Here is a 17,990-nt window from a genome sequence, read left to right as displayed (position 1 = left end):
GTCTGGCTTGGAAATCGCATTTTCTTTGGTTTTATAGGGAAAAAAAAATCAATCGAGGCTAAGTCTGAATGGCCATCTACTCAGAAAGCTGTGCTGTGGAAGGAAGAGGGTCGTGGAGTCTTGACATCAACTGGTAGCAGCTGAACAGGGAAACTCAGGGCTGGGTGCCCGCTTGTCATGGACAGAGATGTGGGGTGGAGAAAATAGTGCTTCTGAACATAATGTCCAGGCCTGCACTGCCTATCCACTGTTCATAATACCTCCCCTACCTGCCAGGGGAGCGTCACACAGATGATCACACCTCACAACATCATAAAAGACAAAAGAGGGATACACGTAAATAGCAATTCAGCTAAAGTGGACTTGTTCACTGAATGTTGGAGGGCAATCAAGAGATAGGAGCAAGCTGGGGTCATCCTAGCAGTGATCATAATTTAAACAGTTTAGGTAGAGAGTGAAGTGCAAAAAAGTGGCCTGAGCAGAGATCCACCCAAGCCGAACGTGCTGGGTGACTGAGAGAGGCCACTGGCTCACTTGGGCTACAAATTCAAGTATACCGTGCAGGCAATTAGTAAGACAGCCTTTTGTGTTGTTGTTGTTTTACTGTTTGGGTTTGGTTTTGGCTGCACCTGCAGCAAGTGGAAGGTCCCGGGCCAGAGATCGAACCCACACCACAGTGGGGTAGTGATCCAACCTACTGCAATGACAAAGCTGGATCCTTAACCTGCTGCACCACAAGAGAACTTCAGGACAACCTTTTATGCCCCTTCCAAACCTGGCTGTCTGGAATTCCATCATTCTAAGCCCAATATCTACAATTCACTATTTTTCAGTTTTTTGAAGTAATGATCAAAAGCAGTGCTTTCCAAGACTAGGAATTCCTCAACTGATCTAAATTTGAAAATTATTCTCCATCCTAATTACTTGGATTGAGTAAGGGAATTAAGAGGTAAAATAAAACTATGGCAGAAGAGAGAAATCAGAAACTAAGGTTGACAAAATGTAGACCAGGAATTCCCATCGTGGCTCAGCGGTTAACGAATCTGACTGGGAATCATGAGGTTGCGGGTTGGATTCCTGGCCTTGCTCAGTGGGTTAAGGATCCAGCATTGCTGTGAGCTGTGGTGTAGGTCCACAGATGTGGCTCAGATCCTGCGTTGCTGTGGCTGTGCTGTAGGCCGACAGGTGTAGCTCAGATTGGACCCCTAGCCTGGGAACCTCCATATGCTGCAGGTGCGGCCCTAAAAAAAAAAGGTAGACCAAAAAAAAAAAAAATGTAATTCATTTCTTGGCAGCAAGGCTGTAGGGGAAGTGATGTCAGAAGAAAATGTAACCAAATCTAGAGTAGTGAATTCTTGCAGGCATGCAGTGTGAAAGACAGAGGAGTCTAGACATCATAACCTTATGTTACCTCCTCTGGAAACCTTCCTGGCTTCCCTGGCTCTGTTACCACAGCACCTTCTGTATCCTGCTAACTGCATTTGTCACACAGAAATATCCATGTTGGTGTAGTTGTCTGTATCCCAGAAGATGGTGAGTTCTCTGAGGACAAGGAGAGCATTTTATTCAAATCTGTATGTGGAGGACCTTGAACGAAGCTGGTATAAAGTGGCCAAAAATATTTCGAATACATAAGTATTAAAATTACTTTCCAATAGCAATTAAAAGGAAAAAAAATGATCCAGGTCATAGGCTAAGGGTTTTAATTTCAGGCGAGACTTTGAGTTGCAAGGAAAGGTGCGCTGACTGAAAGTGTCAGAGTTCTCAGGGTTTCTCATTAGCATTTTCAGGAAAGTTTAAAAAAAATTTCTAAATTTATCTCCAGAGACCTTGTCATTATTCTCCCTGCAAAGCATTATGCCAACTTTGAAGTGATTTGACTTAAAATAAAACTCAAGTAAAAATGGAGAATCCCATGAATCTATTGTTAAGTACCTAGAGATACGTGACTCACCCAAATTGAGAGGTTACTGTCATTTGTCTGGATGCCTAAGTGCCAGGAGTGTGAACTCTGGGATCAGACAACCCATGTTCAAATCCTGGCTTGGATCGTGTTTTTTTTCAAGCTGAGATTGAAGAGTATCTTCCAGAATGTCTGCAGAGGAATTAGATTAGTTGACCCTTAAGTTACCTCCAACTCCAAGGTCCTACAATCCCAGGCAGTCCCATCCTATCCACAGAATGCCTCCTGCCAAGACACATTCTGCATGACAACGCATGCTCATCTCCTACACATGTCATAGCTTGTGACCATCATCTATATCAGTGGCCCCTAATGTTCAGGTTGACACAGGGTAAAGATCAGAGATGAGTCATTAGAGTTTCTTTCCAAATCTTACAGGCCACACACACACACACACACACAGACACACACACACACACACACAAGCGTACTTCCAATGACAGAAAGACAGGAATGTATGTTTCAATGAAGTTCTCTGGATAGAAGAAAATTTCATACCCTCATCCCTCATTCCGAATGAACACTCCGGACTTGGCTTAGACTCATGCCTACATCCAAAGGAGGCATTAAAGACTATCATCCTTTCAAGAAGAACGTCTTCAAAGTCTTGGCTGCAGCCCATAGCAAACTAAGCATATTTCTAGCCCAAATTAGTGCATAACTCTTGGACTTCCCTTCCTCCTTCTCACATTACCCTTCAATAATTACAATCTACCACTGGTTCAAACTTTTGCTTTCAGTCAGATTCAATGGCCATGTTGTCCCCAGGCGAAGTGCTTGTGACCAGAGAATAGAGTATATTAGCAACACATCAACCAGGACCTCTGCCTCTTTTCTCACCAGGACATGCTGAGAAAGAAATGAATACATACAGCTTGGGGGATGGGGGGATGCGGGATGGAAATGCTATAAAATTTGGTTGTGATGATCAGTGTACAACTACAAATGCGATAAAATTCATTGAGTAATAATAAAAAGAAAGAAATGAATACGTACACACATGAAGGGGATAAGGGAGAGAAATTAGGGATAAAGAGAGAAATATCAATTCTTACTTAGAATCTAAAGTATGAACCTAGCTTAAGACCACATTCTCTTCAGCTAGCCCCAGACATTCTGCAGGGCCCTAGCAGTTGAACTGGCTACTTGTTTACCTATTTGTTTGTTTTGGTTTTGATTTTGCTTCCCAGCAGTTACGAATAGGCACTTAAAGAGTGAGGCTCCCAAACACCCCAATGAACACTTCTCTACATTCTGGGAGCAAGAAGAAAGCAACTTTCTGCTGATGTAACACAGATGTATGAAAACAAAACCTTAACCTGCTGCCTGCTGGGACGGAGCCGGCAGCTGCCTGGCAGCCTCCACAGTCCTCAAGCTGGCAGCTTTGCTGGGGTCTCCTCCTCACACTCTTCTTGGTGCATGGCCATGAACCAACTTGCCCTGAGGTCTTTGGGGGCATATCTGCAACTAAGACCCACGGGTTAGGGCTGAAGTTGTTGAGGTCCCCTCCATGGACCCCCTCTCTTGCAGGGGGACTCCTCCCAGCACAGGTGACACCAGCAGGGAAAGCTGAGCAGATCTATTCTGTAGGCGGGAGACTAAGCGGCACCTTGGTGAGCAGCCTTCCTCTACAGTCTCTACAATTAAAAAAAAAAAAAAAAAAAATGTTGGGAGTTCCCGTCATGGTGCAGCGGTTAACGAATCTGACTAAGAACCATGAGGTTGCAGGTTCGATCCCTGGCCTTGCTCAGTGGGTTGGGGATCCAGCATTGCCTTGAGCTGTGGTGTAGGTAGCAGACGTGGCTTCGATCTCGCGTTGCTGTGGGTCTATTGTAGGCCGGTGGCTACAGCTCTGATTAGACTCCTAGCCTGGGAACCTCCATATGCTGTGGGTGTGGCCCTAGAAAAGGAAAAAAAAAAAAAAAAAGAGAGAGAGAGAGAGAGAGAGATCAAGAAAGCAAGAAAGTAAAAGGAATTTAAAGGATGCATGAAGCTCCCCTAGGCATTTCTACACAAAAGTTCATACTTTCAAAAATTCAGTTGTGTTATAAAATTACAAATAGAATTAAAGATTCTTTCAGGTGAAAGATACCTAAGGAGGGATCACAATAGTAAAAGGTCTAAGATGCTTTGGTGTCTATTCTCCGCCAGATATTATTCCACCCATTTGTATATGGATCCTAATACTTAATTCTCAAGATGCCCCATGAATCCCATTGAACAGAAGACAAAACCAAGATGGAGCAACACTTCGATGTAGCCCATCTAAGGTTGGCTAATGTTGTTCAACAGAGCTGGATTCCAGCCCAGGCAGTCCCAGTGCAATGCCTGAAAGCTTAAAGCGCAGCACACAGCAACATGGGAGTATGACAAGGAACAGAGAGATCAGACTGCCCAGGAGTGGAATTTTCCTTTAGCCCTGGGGTTACACCCTTATGAAAATACCCCCAGGGGCTGGAAGACTCTGAGCCAAGAATCTTCCTTCCTTGACAAGCACCAGCCTTCTCAGGGACTCAGCTCCCCATCCCTGCTGGGCCAGGGCAGGGGTCCAAGGAGGAGAGGGCCTTCCCCAAGGCAGGAGGCCCAGCCCTGCACTCCCCGTGGCAGCTGTGGATCCTGGAGGTGTTTTCTTTTCCTTTTCTTATTTAAAGAATAAACAAAACGCTCCACACTCCCCACATGTGAAATGCCGCCTGTGCTTCCACCAGACAATAATTTGACAGTCACACGATGACCCTTGTGCAGAGCAAAGAGGAAAAGCCTGCACCCCGCCCGATCCAAGCCTGGGAGAGTCAACCTTTGGAAAAGCCCAGGTCGCAGAAGATCAAACTCACTTGCTGAGGAACAACAGGAGGTGGGGAGGCGGGTCGGGGGAGAGGGCGGGAAGAAGGAAGCATAAAGTTTAAAGGTCAGAACAAATGTCAACCCAACACCCGTACTGTATGAACAGCACACAGCCTCACTGCTCAACAAATAAATGCTGCCGGGGAGGCAGGGTATCAAGAGGTTTTATTAACTCTCTTCCCAGAATCGTACACATAGGAAGTCTGTTCCATCATATAAACTGCAAAGCACAATATTTATCCCTTGGGGGGGATATCACAGGACTAAGATTGAATCCACAATACAGAATTTCTCCCCTACTCCCTTCCCAGCCGCCTCTATTCTTGCTGCACTTCAGGGGTGGGGGAGGGGCTGTCAGAAGGAAATACCCACTCAGATTTTGATAAGAGCTGGAAGGGTCATATGCTAATGAGAACGCAGGGCACAGCCAGGCCTCAGCCTTCTGCTGATTCTTCCCCAGGCATGGCCTGGTCCCAGGGAGCCTGAGGGAGGTCTGAGAGGAATGGGCTCCTCTGCCTGATGTCCTCCTCATCCAGGAGGCTTTGTCTTGCCCCTGTGCCCAGTTCTGTGGCAATCCCACCTCTCTCTGGTGCCCCACATGAAAAATTCCCATTTGCAGAGGCCCAGGCCATCAGAGAGAGCCCACTGGATGGCTGCTCTTGGTCTACTGGCAAAGGGAAGCTCTCTGCCCAGGCCCTCTGTGCTTCCTGTGTTGGCAGCTCACCTGGGTCTCCTAGGAAACTTAAAAATGTGTGCATGTGAGCATATGTGTGTGTGTGTGTGTGTGTGTGTGTGTGAGAGAGAGAGAGAGAGAGAGAGAGAGAGAGAGAGAGAGAAAGAGAGAGAGAGAGAGAGCATATGAGTATTCCCCAGCCCCACTCTCAGAAATTCTGATTCACTTGGTCTGGAGTGGATCCTGAAAATCTGCATTTTTTTCAAAGCTCCCAGGTAATTTTGATGCAGGTAGTGATCCCAAAAGCATTCTGCAAGTGTGTATTATAGGAAATTAGAGATCAGGATGTTGGTCTCCTTGCAAGTAGTCTAGGACAGGTAGCCAGTTTGTTGCAGGCCTCTGTGAGAGTTACCTAGCCTGAGCCACAACTCAGAACCCAACCCCCTCCTTTTTCTTAAGGGCCATACCGCAGCATGTAGAAGTTCCCAGGCTAGGGGTCAAATCAGAGCTGTAGCTTCTGGCCTACACTATAGCCACAGTAACTAGGGATTTGAGCCCCTTCTCAACCTACGCCACAGCTCACAGCAACGTCGGATCCTTAACCCACTGAGCAAGGCCAGGAATTGAACCTGCATCCTCATGCATGCTAGTTGGGTTCATTACTACTGAGCCATGAAGGGAACTCCCTCAGAAACCCCACTTAGGAGTTCCCGTCGTGGCGCAGTGGTTAACGAATCCGACTAAGAACCATGAGGTTGCGGGTTCGGTCCCTGCCCTTGCTCAGTGGGTTAACGATCCAGCGTTGCTGTGAGCTGTGGTGTAGGTTGCAGACGCGGCTCGGATCCCGCGTTGCTGTGGCTCTGGCGTAGGCCGGTGGCTACAGCTCCGATTCGACCCCTAGCCTGGGAATCTCCATATGCCGCGGGAGCGGCCCAAGAAATAGCAACAACAACAACAACAACAAAAAGACAAAAAAAAAAAAAAGAAACCCCATTTAAAGAGTCAAGCAGCTCTTTGTGCTGCATTCAAGTAGCAATCTTAGGTCTGGAGACACGCCTTCTCCAAATCATCTTTCCCCGTTACCACCCTATTGTTATGCAATATGTCATTGCCTATTTTCTGTTTTATGTCTCCATTACTTTCTGATAGAAAACATTGCTATGCTCCCCAACATCTGTATTAAGTTACTAAAAATTCTGAAGAAATGGCTCAAAAATTTTTGTAAACTCTTTCTCAACAACTGAGGCTAGGGAGTATTTAGTCCTGGCAAGTGCTCAAAACAAAACCAAAAATAGTCAGGCACTTTGTACCATCCTGGTGTAAAAGATAAAAAGATTAATCAACTGGTAATGCCAAGGAAGGACACTGCAGAAAATACTAAAATTCTACAATAAAAGGATAACCCAAAGGCAAGCAACAGATGAAAAACAAGTAAACAAAAACTGATTAAACATAGTAGGTAAATTCAGAACATGCTTCATGGCAAACTGATCAAGAGCCAAGGAGGGGTACAGCTGTTAATTCACCATCTCAGGGCCAGGCTTGGGCAATTGAAGGAGATGCTGTGTTTTCCAGCTGCCCAGCCTTCACTCAGCATACTTGATTTCTGGTTTTGTGCCCTGCCTCATCGGAACATGCTAGACACAAGGCTCTCCCCTCTTTCTCAATTACTCCTACAGAAATGCTTATGGACAAATTGGCTACTAGTCCTTGACACCTCGGTTTGAATACCAACCTGTGCTGTCTCTCCCATTGAATGTGCACCTTTTGTGTTTTATTCCTCAACTGGGCTGAGGGGAGGGGAAGGAAGAGGTGGAGAGAATATTTTCCTTTTACTTCTGAAAAAAAATTAAGAATCCACTAGCAGTGAGGAACAGTCTGGGGCTCTTTCGGTGGTGGAGCTGAGAGCAAAAATTCTGGAAGTTTTGTGATTAATTGTCTGTAGTGAGCCTACGAAGCAGCCAGGGTTCCTTTGTTTGCATGTTCTAAATGGCATGTGGACACATAGGTGGTGTCAGATGCCAATGCTAAAAGAGGATCCTCACGGCAGTTGCATACATATGAGGGCGGAAAAAGCCACCAGTCAGCCGCAGCCTCTTCCATTCCATGACAACAGAAAGGTGGCCCTAAGCAAACTTCTGTGTGACATATGATGGGAAGGAATAGGAGTTTTGTATATGGTTTCTTTTTGGTTTGTTTGTACTAGATTTCTTTATAAGAATAGTCATGGGAAATAGTAAAATTTTTAATTTTTTACTCCTCACTTTTACTTTCATCCCCACACTTACTTCCAGACACCAAATTCCATGTAAAGTGGAAGAAAAGGAGGAAGCATTTAGATCAGAATCTCCAGGAGAATCTGACTTAAGTCAAGGTGGGTCTCTTCTAACTGACACATCTCTAGGAAATCACCACCCAGTAAAAGAGCATACTTTGAAAAGACCTTTTTGTAGTTTTTAAGAAAATATCAGGATTCCCTTCCCCCTTTTGCTCCCAAGGGACTTTAAGTTTTTAGCATCCGTACTAAACAGCAAAAACCGGCTTCAATCTAAGTGAAAAGTTTCTAGAGGTTAAGCTACCATGAAAGGAAGACAAAAAAAGAAAAGAAAAAAAAAAAAAAAAAGGAGAGAGAAAGATATGTTAAGTAGAAGGAATCTGTCCAGGTTTCCATGTCAAGTGTTCAACTATGGGGCCCCCTTGAAGGCTTCATGGTCCCTTGAATTCCTTTTCTGGACCAGCCACCTCCCCAGATGCCAGCCCCAGCATCCTCAGGATTGAAGCCTCCGCTATGATCACTGAGCCAGCCCTTCATCTTGTTTCTTCTTTTTCCCCCTCCTAGTGCACCTTTTTCCTTGGTCATTTAAAGAAAGTCATGAGCAGGTGTATTACAGCCCACAGGTCACAGTGCTCATCTCTCTTCATAGAGCCCTCTACAAAGATAAAAGAACCCATCAGCCTGTGGGTCCAGGAGATGACCTCAGAGCCAGAAGTCTCTATCTTATTCCTAAGATTTCCATAGGATTGTCTTGAGCCACCATGGGCAACTGTCAATGTAACAGAGTCCTAGGTGAACTTCCTATGCATTGCATGGGGTTTGCAACAATTCAGAAACTCTAGGTTTATTGTGCAATTCATCTGATGACTATAAATCCACTAATGGGAAGTTTAAATCTCCTTAAAAGGAAAAGAACAAAATACCTGGTAATCACTCAAAACTTGGTAAACATGAACCAAATCCATAGCTAGTCTTGACAGATCCCTAATGGAACAGTTTGCATTGTACCTAGCACTTATCTCTGTCCTCCAAACTACAAAAACATTTAATGGTGTGTTAAACCAAGAAAAGAAGAACTTGAAAACATTATACCTCATCCCAAACTCTGCAACACACAACACACAAAATGCATGAGCACACAACAAATAATGAAAGCATTTCTTCATGTTCTGAGTATCTGTGCACATATGTGTTATTCAGAATATTTTTATAGAAAACTTCACACAGGATCCTAATATGTAAAACAGATAAAAGCAAAGCTTCTGTGGTTAAGTGGGGTCCTATCCATTTACCAATCTCTTGGCACCTGATACTTGGCTCTGAGGCATTCAGGGATCTTAAAGACCACCATCCCACACTGACACCAGGTGTAAGTTCTCTTCCCAGGGGATGGGGATAAGACGTTCACCCTCCATTCTTCACTCTCTCATTTGCTGAATATCCACTGTGCTCACATACAGAGACACCAAGGCCCAAGAGACATGAGTCCTGATCCCAAGGCGCTTACAGTCTGTTATGGGAAAGACAAGTCATCAGAATACTCTGAAACATTAATGAATAATGTGATAAAGATCATCACCAGATGCTTTGAGATTGCAATTTTCATCTTACCAAAATTTTCAGGATACTGAGCCAGTTGCAGAGGGGACTGACCACGCCTTTAATTCATCACCTCATTATTTTTTGGGCAGAAGACTGGTCAGCTCAAGAAAAGAGTATATTAAAGACTTGTTTGAGGTATTTCATTTTATTTCCAAGAATTATGTAAAAAGCACTTACTATTCACCCTATAAAATAAGTGATGATGCCAAATTTTTAAAGAATAACAGAATTTTCACAGCATATCCAACATCTAGGCTAAAATTATGATTCTGTGAATGATATGGTGGCCTATAATGGCACTAATCACAAAGACTAAAGTTATAAGCATGCATAACACATAATACAGTCTAACTGTCCTTTAAGTCTTTTTTGTACAAGCATTTAACATGAGGTGAAGAGTTCCTAAGCTTAATACCAATTTGGCGAGTTGAGTTTGATGAGTTTCTTCCTTTTGCTGAACTAAAATACTTAAGCTTGAGGTCCAAGTCACAGTTGGTGACTCATTTGAGAACAAAACAGTTTCTTACAAGCAGATCTGATCCATCCCTAGATAATTCAATTTACTGCCACGTAACCTGTGGAGTCCTTAATAACTCGGGTTTTTTTTTTTTTTTTCTTTGTGCTAGTAGATGGTGTTATCTTGGGGATTGAAAAGACAACATTCAAGCCGATGACAGGGGAAAGGAAAAGAGGATTAAAGTACCTTGAAAAGGAAGACAGTTTAGAGCCCTGTCATCCAACAGCCCACAGGAGCAGAAAGGATCCTGCACATGCCCACATCATTTGCTTGACACTTCTGTTAGAAGTTGACTTCTTCCAGGGGAAGCTCATTCCTCTTGAATAAACTTTAGTTTATTTTCTTTTATTTTTTTCTTTAGTAATACAAAGTTCTGTCTCCTTGTGACTCCTATCTATTGTTCTAAATCTACTCTGTGAAAGTGCACAGAACTAAAATTTTCCCTTTCACAGAACAGATCTTTGAAGACATATCCCAGTAAAGCTCACTTCCAAATCTGTTAGGATTCACCTCCAGTGCTTTCTTTACTTTTAAGGACTCCCCACCATCTGAAGGACTACAATAGATCCCAGACTCAAAGATAAAATTCTGAGACTTTATCACCATTCCATTTTTAATTAAAACATTTAATTGTGGTAAAAAATACACACAATATAATATTTACCACTTTAAATGGCATTAGGTACATCCACAATGGTGTCTCCCCATCACCAACATCCATCTGTATTCATCTTATAAAAATGAAACTCTGTATCCACTGAACACAAATGCCCCATTCCCTACCCTTCCCCCACATCCTGTCCACCACCCTTCTACCTTCTGTCTCAGTGAATCTGACCACTCTCGGTACCTCATAAGTGAAATTTTAAAATATCTGTTCTATGACTGACTTATTTTACCTAGCATAATGTCCTCAAGGATCATCCATGTTATGGAATGTGCCAGAATCGCCTTCCTTTTTAAGGCTAAATAATATTCCACATTACCATTCCATTGTATAGATGTGAAAATCAAGGCTCCAAGAAGTTAAGAGTTTACCTAAGGTCTCACAACCAGCCCTGGATCTAAGATTCTGTTTTCTGCCTGCGCTCAGGCAGAAAACAGAATCTCATCCACTATTTTTCCAAATGCTCTATATTTCAGTTTGTACTGAAGTTGAAGAGGAGCTTCTTTATCAAATTCTCCCAAGCAAAGAACTTATCTTGTTCTTGGAAGCCAATTCACATACAACCCAGAATGGGAAACACCTCTCAAACAGTAAAGAGTTTTAGAGGCTGAGATACTACTGTTCCAATGCAAGATCCAAGCATTGGCAGAGGAACCAGGATAGGAAGTATGTGGATTCAGCCCTCCTATAAGGAACACCACTTCCTTAAGGATTGTTCTAATTACCATTATAATTATTTATGCTGTTCCCTTTGAGAAGGAAGCACACCTTTTTTCCTCTTTTCTTTTCAATACTGGAACTTGAATTCCTGTGGTGGACAGGAGTAGCAGGGAGAACAAGTGCCTCATGGGTGGTTTTGTGTGTTTGTTTTGGATTTTAATCTGGATATGTGCTGTTATCTCTCTTGCCAAAATATGGGAAAAAGCCATAGTACAATGTAACCAGAGTGGCGCTCAGCCATTCCTCACAGCTATTACCTCTTAATGAAAGAAGGACACTTCTGCAAGGGATGAGGTTACTGTCAGTGAAGGCATGACTAATAATGATTAATTTGATCTGCGCCAACATAGACTGGATCCACGATTCACTAAATAATTATTCTGTAGCCTGGATACCATTTCCACAGGGTTCAGGGAAGTTGCTGGCCATTTATCACATTAAAACAAAACAAAAAGCCTACATAAACAAGAGAGAATAAAATAAGAAACCATCCCCCAAGTAAAGCCAAATGCCTTCACATCCACCCACAAAATGCCTGCTTAAAGCTAGAAACAACAACAGCAAAAATCCTATGTTACTACCTTATGCCAAAAGAGGACAAATGAAATAGACTGGACATACAGACTTCTCCCAGCAAAGAAGAGGAGCCAAGTCTAGTTCCTTTTCCAAAGAGGGGAAAGGATCAGCCATCCTTGGCAGAATTCTATTTATCTCCTCAACTGATCTTTATCTCTATCTTGGAGGTAAGATGTCAGCATCCATTCAACACAAAAGGAAACTGTCATTTGGGAGACTTACTCCCGAATTTCCCAAATCATAGAACATGTTTGCAGCAAAACCTGGTCTCAACCCAAGGCTTCCACCCTGTGGACTACCCTCTGCTGTGACCGTTGACAAAGATCGTCCTGGGCTAGATCCTAACCCAGGCTGTCTCTTCTGAGTTCTGTTTTAAGAGGAGCTCATTTCATGAATCATTTTACAAATTCTTATTACACAATGACCACTATGTGCCAGGCACTGTTCTAGGCACACATACCAGCGAGCAGAGCCAAGTCCGTGCTTTCAAAGAACTTTCATTCTAACAGAGAAAGGCAGGTAATGAGCAAATAAGCAAGTAAAAGGTATAGTACATCAGACAGAGACAAGTGCTGAGTATACAAATAAGGCAGGTTAAAAGGAATAGGGAAAGTCAGAAGGGATGGAGTCTATTATTTTATATAGAGTGGTCAGGAAAGGCATCATGGGTAACTAACATTTAAGCACATAGATGTTTGTAGGACAGACTTCCATGGAGAAGAAAAAGCAAAAGCCAAGTGCCTGAGGTAGACTGGTGCTTTGAGTCTTCTGCAGGGTGGCTCAGAGTGAGGTGGAGCCAGACAGGTAATGGGGACCAGCTCACATAGGGCTCAGGAGGCCACTGCAAAGAGATGATTGAAATGAAATGTGGGGGCCACTGGTGGGTTTGGAGCAGAGGAGCATCTTGGTTTGACTGACGTTTTAAAGAATCACTCTAGCAGCTGTGAAAAAAAAGAATGGATGTGTGAATTTATAGAGTTCACAGGGTAGGTCCAGGGTGGAGATAAAGTTTGAGTGTTTTTGTGTGGAGATGACATTCAATGCCATGAGAGAGTGTAACAGAGGGAAGAGAGGTTTGTTGGAGAACTGATCGGAGGGCACTCCAATGTTTAGAAGGTCAGGGAGATGAAGAGGGACCAGCAAAAGATGCAGACAAAGAGCAGGCAGTGAGCGAGGAGGAAAACAAAAAAAAAGCACTGTCCCAGAAGCCAGGGGAAGAATGTTTCAAGGAGGGAAAGACCATATGCATCAAACGAGGCCAAGGGGCCAAGAGGTTGAATAGTAATTAATGTCATCAGAAGCTTAGGAATATCTCTCCTAAGATTGTTTAAATTCTGGCTTTCAGTATACATCAAAAAAGTACTGCAGGAGTTCCCGTCGTGGCGCAGTGGTTAACGAATCCGACTAGGAACCATGAGGTTGCGGGTTCGGTCCCTGCCCTTGCTCAGTGGGTTAACGATCCAGCGTTGCCGTGAGCTGTGGTGTAGGTTGCAGACGCGGCTCGGATCCCGCGTTGCTGTGGCTCTGGCGTAGGCCGGTGGCTACAGCTCCGATTCAACCCCTAGCCTGGGAATCTCCATATGCCGCGGGAGCGGCCCAAGAAATAGCAACAACAACAACAACAACAATAACAACAACAACAACAAAAGACAAAAAAAAAAAAAAAAGTAATGCAGAATAAATGACCATTGCCATTTACCATCCCCTTTGAGTTTCAAGTTGTTCACATTTAGTAACCATCAACTTCCAATAACTCAGCTTCCTGGTGAATGTAGCTAGGGACGTTGGCTTCCACCTCAAGGATATAGATGCCTCAATGTCAATGCCTCCCCATGGTTCCTCACCACACACCAGGGGGCTAAGAGGGAGTAATCACTTAACTCTTCTCTTTTGGACGTGAAGACACTAGGGCACTAATTTAGATGTCTGTCTCATTAATATATCCCCCACCAAAGTTTTACTTTCCATGATCTGGCATTTAATGTCCACGATAACCTACTATTTCAGAATCCCAACTGTTTACTTCAACCCATGTACTTATTCACTGTTCCCCCATATCTGGAACAGCTCCCTACCTCCACCTATTTAAGATAGTTTCTAGACCCAGTTAAATCCGTCAGTGAAGATTTCTGTAAATGAGGCTTCTCCCAAGTCTAGAATAATCCCTCCCTTCTCTTTATCCTGCCCATGTAGCACTTATTATATACATATTATTATTTGCATTCTGTTACCTTGAGATCTTTTTGACGGACACCATATCTTCATTGTCTCTATTACGTGTGTCACAATACTGTGACTTGCTCCAAATAAGTAGTTATGGATTATTTCAATAAATGAATAGCTCTTAACAAAGATTGATGGGCTTAAGAGATAAAAGCAAGTCAGTTGCGGACCTTTCAATTCGGACACCTAGATCCACTCTTCAGAATGTCTGTCTGCTCCTTTTTCTGCCAATGCCAATGCTAAATATGCTCAGCTGCTCCAACAAGAGGAATGCATAGTCTTTCCTTCTCTGGGCTTCACTCCCACAGTCTAGCCTCAATGGGAAACTCTTGACTCATCCCTGGTTAAAAAATAATGACTTCTTTCCTTCCTCTTTTACAGATAACCCCTATAAGCCCTGAGATAACATAGTGTAGTAAACTGGAGAGAGGCCAACGGCCAGTGCATAGGTGGTGGGCCCACTACATACTTGGAGCCACACTAAGCACTCCCGCCTCCAGCCCTATACTTGGCACCCAGAAAAGAACTGAAAATACCTCTCATTGTACTTATACTTAAGATCTGAACAAACCTCAAGCCTCTCTGTGTGAAGTGCTAAATGAGTTAACTCTCTGAATAACAAACAACACGTTAGGAACTCAGGGCCTGGGGAGACACCAAAAACTGACTAGAATCCAGGAGGAATTCCTCAACTGGAACTGGTAGGCTTTGCTAGAGTGGTAACAGGACAGGAGAACATGCCAGGAGTGGAAGTTAGCAAACCCTGAAGCAGGAAAAATAAAAAATAAATAAAAAAAAAACAAGTTTTCAGCCACTTGGTTGGACTGTGGATTGGCCAATGTAAGAGATAGAGCTGGGAAGACCAGTCTGACCAGCTACTCCAGTTCTTTACCTCTGTACCTTTGATGGCCTGGGTCATCCAGGGTGGAACTATGAGGCCGGGTTGTGCACAAAGACTGGCCATTAGTCACAAGGGATGGCAAGAGCACTGGACTAGGAGTCAGAAAGCCTGGGTCCCAGGGCTGGCTCTGCCACAGAAAATACTCAGAAATACAAACAAAGCATCATTTTTTCTTTTGCTCTGTTTTTCTCCTTTTAGGGAAAAGGGAGTGGGGGGTGGAAGGAGGACAGTGGCTCCACCCGCCTAATACAGGTGTCATGACGAACATATACAATAATGACTGTCAAAGCTCTATTCACAAGTGATGTGTATCTGAAATAAATCTCTAACTAAAGCAGGGTAGGTTGACTTAAGAGCTAATGAGAGCGCTGTACCCCCTTGCTACCCTCCACTCAAAGAGCCTTTTCTCTGGAGGGACCAGTCAGTTCTTCAGATTGTGGGGTGTTGGCAAGAACACTGGGATCAGATGGGCATGGACAGACTCTTAGCTCTGTTGTTTGCAATCTTGTGTGACCTTGGGCAAGTTTTGTAAAATTGCTAAGCCTCAGTTTTGGTTTTGTTTCATTTATCAGTAAAATTAAAACAACACCGCCTACTTTGTGGTGAAGATTAGAGACGATTTTTCTGTAAAGTTTCTAAGTTGGCTCCTGGCAAGCAGCTGATACTCACAAACGCTGTGGACCATTTTTACAATTGCTCTCAATATGAAAGACCTCATGTACAACACATACCAAAATCAAACTCATCAGCCATTTGCAGAGAATTGAGATGTTTCTGGCATCATTAACGTAATTGAAATCTTATTTGAGACAACTTGCTTCCTTTTGCATGTCCTTCTTTTCTGAAACTAGAGCAGTAGAAACTTTATTTCTGAAAAATGGCATAGTGGAAATCAGTGTACCACGTTATTTAAATACACTGTGCATTAGAAAATATTCTAAAAACCTCTTCCCATCTCCCTACCCACCCTCAAAAAAAAAAAAAAAGTCCAAGTCAGCTGTCTGTGGAATAACTGAAAAGTATATTGTTATCCCATATCACACGTGCAATTTGGTTTAGATTCTGTGCTTTTATCATGTTTGAGTTGGCAAGGGCTGGAGAGGAGAGAGGAGAGAAGGGAACAAAGAGGTGTGCAAACCAGAATGGCTCAGATTAACCATCTGAATGTTTAAAGTTAATGAAATCAATCCACTGGGTTTTAGTCAAAGCCCACTCCTTTCTTAGATATCAGAAATGAGGTCAGCTGGCTGAAATGTAGAATGTGGCTTCCCTGACCACTACTGCATTGAGAGCTTGGGTTATCAACTCAAAGCAGGGCTTCTGGACAGGCCCTGGGTGATCATTCAGAGGCCAGGCTGAGCATCCCTGAGCACAAACACATGCCCAGATCTCTGCAGTGCCTCACATGGTCCAGCTTCCCCCCTTCCATCCAGTGTGAGGCTTGATGGGGGACAGCCTCCCCCCTTCTGTCATAACAAGGAAGCGGTGAGAAGTTTATGGCGAAAGGATTCCAGATGCCCACCTTTAAAACAAAGGTGATATCAGAAACAGTAGAGAGAGGATTTGACAGGAGAGGTAGCCGTCAGTTCAGGAAACTCATTCACCTTGTTATTACTGCTTCTGTGACAAAGGCACCACCAGAACAATAACCCTGACAGTCCTGGAGACAGGTCCTCAGCAGGCATTCTGGCCAGCAGATGCACATAAAAATCACCTGGGGAACTTAATTAAAAGAAATAACAGTGCCTGGAACCCACTCTTGGATTTTCTCATTAATAGGTCCAGGATAAGGCATAGACATCAAGTTAAAAAAACAAAACCAACCAACCAAACAAACAAAAACAGTTTCTAGTGATGCCAACATGCAGCCAGAATTGAGAACTATGACCGACTTCAATATCATTCCACGTAATGAGGAAAAAAAAGGGTCAAAGTTTCCCAGTGAGTGATCTGTTCTTAAATCAAATGCCTCTTTTCCCTTATTGTCCAATATTTTGGTCATATTTTAGGGAAATCTTCTTTTATACTTAATTATAACCCCCCCACACCACTGCCGGCCAACTTCACCCCATGCACACACTGTATGGGGAAATGAAACTCTATCAGGCTAAGGTGGAAGAAGGGAACTGAGAGGTGAAACTAACTTTAAATAGGAACGAAACTGACAAGACTCAGCTCAAAGGCCAAAAGTGGAGAAATGAAGCAAATGAAAACAAACCGACTCACTGAGAAGAGCCAGTTAGACCCAGAAAGTTCTTTCATTTTGGATAATTTAAGGTTTCAGCAAGGGATTATGTTTTACATGTTAAAAGTATCCCCCATACAGTAAAGTTTAGCTGACCCAGAATTTCTCAGGGGCAACTGCAGAATTATACCAGTCTGCTGATTGAAAACACACCTCCTGAAACAAAACAGGAGAACGGTGATCACTGTTCATGGATCATCATCGATAAAACCAAGAGGCCGCCACCTTTCCAAGCTCCATGAACAGCACCACCATAACAGCAACTCCTAACATGCATTCACTTGGATAATTACATTAATGATAATCCTCCTTCCGCATCACAAAAGAACCCAAAAGGACCTAGTTCACCAATCACAAGCTACATAGAAGGAAAATAATGTTCTCCAGCTTGGAAAGGCCTCAGCTTCTACTTTTCTGGTGGAGAAAGTCAATACTTCAAGAAACTAGTTATGGAGAGAGCTTGAGTTTAGACCGTGAGCCAACATCGCACACATACAGCATCTGTGGTGGTCCCTGCAGGCATCCCAGGAACCTGTAAGATGCCATTTCATCAGTGGTCAATGGAAGAAATGCCCCTAAACCTAGTTCTTTATTTTCTTAAATGGAAACATAGATGGGAACCCAGGTCCATAGTTTCCCACAAGAACATAATAATCATCAAGCAAGAAATGGGACAGAGGTAGTCAGAAAGACTAGACTGTCAAGAATATGCAATAGTTCATTGATGCAAGTTATTAGATAGAGAGCAAGAATTTAAAAAAAAAATCTATTTTAGCCCTGTGAC

At 43.3% G+C, this 17,990-nt stretch overlaps 1 protein-coding gene and 1 long non-coding RNA gene across 6 annotated transcripts in view; both read right to left on the bottom strand.

Moving 5' to 3' along the window:
• Positions 1-17,990, bottom strand: part of SETBP1 (SET binding protein 1) — a 370,608-nt gene that overhangs the window by 276,833 nt on the left and 75,785 nt on the right. The gene's annotated exons all lie outside the window — the stretch shown is intronic.
• Positions 10,485-17,109, bottom strand: LOC146406263 (uncharacterized). The gene is made up of 2 exons (XR_014808091.1): positions 10,991-17,109; positions 10,485-10,946 (listed from the first exon to the last, which is right to left on the bottom strand). It is a non-coding gene; the product is annotated as an uncharacterized LOC146406263 (long non-coding RNA).

This window comes from Sus scrofa, chromosome 1, assembly GCF_054392235.1.
Source record: "Sus scrofa isolate SSC_HxYL_T2T_F1_AM1 chromosome 1, Sscrofa_HxYL_maternal_Yorkshire_Landrace_v2.0, whole genome shotgun sequence".
NCBI classification, from domain to species: Eukaryota; Metazoa; Chordata; class Mammalia; order Artiodactyla; family Suidae; genus Sus; species Sus scrofa.
This window is presented reverse-complemented; position numbering and strand designations above follow the sequence as displayed.